Below are 2,211 nucleotides of genomic sequence, written 5' to 3'. Positions count from 1 at the left end.
CAAGCAGCACGGAAATTTCATCCTTGATTTAGGGCAGGAAGGGAGAGGATGAGGTGGGGGAGGAAAAAATGTCACATTTGGAAAGGCAGGAGGTATGATTTAGCTTGAGTCCAACATGAAGCCTCTTGTCTGAAGGTAGAGGGTACTTAAAAACCTACTGTGAAGGCAGGGAGTTGGGAGCTTGTTAATTTACTGCCTATCTTCTCTTAATTATATGGGATGGATTAGTGATGGTGCTAAAGGCAATGAGGGCCATGAGCCCCCAAATTGACCATGAGCCAGCAGGGTGCCCTTGGTGCCAAGAAGGCCAATGGCATCCTGGGGAACATTAAGAGGAGCATGGCCAGCAGGGTGAGGGAGGTTCTCCTCCACCTCTACTCTGCCCTGGGGAGACACCACCTGGAGCACTGGGTCCAGTTCTGGACTCACCCATTCAAGAAGGATGAGGAACTCCTAGAGAAAGTCCAAAGGAGGGCAACAAGGATGATGAGGGGGCTGGAGCATCTCCCCTAGGAGGAAAGGCTGAGGGAGCTGGGCTTGTTCAGCCTGAAGAAGAAAAGACTGAGAGGGGATCTCATCAACACATACAAATATCTCGAGGGTGGATGTCACGAGGACGAAGCCAGACTCTTCTCAGAGGTGCCCAGCGCCAGGACAAGGGGCAATGGGCACAAACTGAAGCACAAGAGGTTCCAGTTGAACAGGAGGAAGAACTTCTTGACTTTGAGAGTGACAGAGCCCTGGCCCAGGCTGCCCAGGGGGGCTGTGGAGTCTCCTTCTCTGGAGATATTCAACCCCTGCCTGGACTCTGTCCTGTGTACCCCTGCTCTGGGTGAGCCTGCTTGGGCAGGGGGGTTGCACTGGGTGATCTCCCGAGGTCCCTTCCAACCCCTGCCATTCTGGGATTCTGTGAGCTGGTCACAGTGCTATTTGCAGGAACTGGGGAGCCTTCCCTCTATGGACCAGTAAGACCATTAGGGCAGGTTTCAGTGTCAGCTGTTGCAATGGACATGTGCTCTCGAAGGATCTACATTAGCTATCTCAGTACATATTATATTGCATTTCTGGTGTTATTTTAGATAGGGAAATTCTCAGAACAGTGTGTTGTACTTAGGAGTTAAATTATCCTTCACTTGGGTTGTATTTTGGGCAGGAGGAAGTTTAGAGGTGTGGACGATGGGAGGAAGAGGAGAAGACAGGATGAAAAGAGGCACTTTTTGAAAAACCTTGAAATAAGGGTCTCTGCAGGAACATTCCTGGAGGGATGTACATTTTTAAAAATATGAACACAGAGCTCAGAAACCCAGTCAAAGGTTTTGCTGCCTTCCTGCTCCATGAAGGGTTCGTTATAGTCCAGGACAGACCCTGTCCTAAGGAGCTGAGGATTAAATGGGAAGGGAAAAGGGGATGCTGCCGGGTTGGCATTGCAAGAAGGGTGCTGGGATCTGAGGGGTGATGGGGTGATCTTGCCAAAACTTGTAACACAACTCTTGCAAAAGAGGTGGGGGTAAAACCCCACCTTCTTGTGTCTCAGCTCTGCACTTCTCCTCCATTACCTGATTTTCTAGAAGCTTGTTTACTCCTGTTGTTAAAAAGCCTACATTTGCTTGTTTGGGGATTTTTTTGTTTGTTTGCTTTTGGAGTTTTTGCTTTGAAGACATCTCCACAGCAACTAATGGCAGCACTGCAGAGAGGTTTTGACAGGAGTTAGAAAGGGAGGGCACAGCACAGGTTAACTGCTGCACAGCAGAGATCTTGATTACATCCAGGTAAACCCAGCAATTAGGAGGAGAGGGAAAATAAGAAACAGAAAGTACGTTAAGTCCTGAGGGCCTCAGAGATGCGTGTAGCTACGTGATGGGCAAAGTGACCACAGCCCTGGTGCCTCTGCAGTCTATGTGCACACCAGGCTGCTCCAGGCACTTGACCTTCATCTTGCTTGTTTGGGTTTCGTTTAGGTGGCGTTAGTTCAGGCTGTGCACAGGAACCCAGCCTTGTTTTCCAAAAGGGAACCGATCTATAGATCCCTTGCAAAGGGATCTAGACAGGCTGGATCTGCAGAGGGACCTGGCCAGGCTGGATCCATGGGCCCAGCCCAGCTGGGTGAGGGTCAACAAGGCCAAGGGCCGGGTCCTGCCCTGGGGTCACCACAACCCCACGCAGCGCTCCAGGCATAGGGACGAGGGGCTGGAAAGCTGCCCGGCGGAAAAG

Source organism: Egretta garzetta, unplaced genomic scaffold (assembly GCF_000687185.1).
Source record: "Egretta garzetta isolate BGI_Z169 unplaced genomic scaffold, ASM68718v1 scaffold260, whole genome shotgun sequence".
NCBI lineage: Eukaryota > Metazoa > Chordata > Aves > Pelecaniformes > Ardeidae > Egretta > Egretta garzetta.
Note: the sequence above shows the minus strand (reverse complement) of the source record.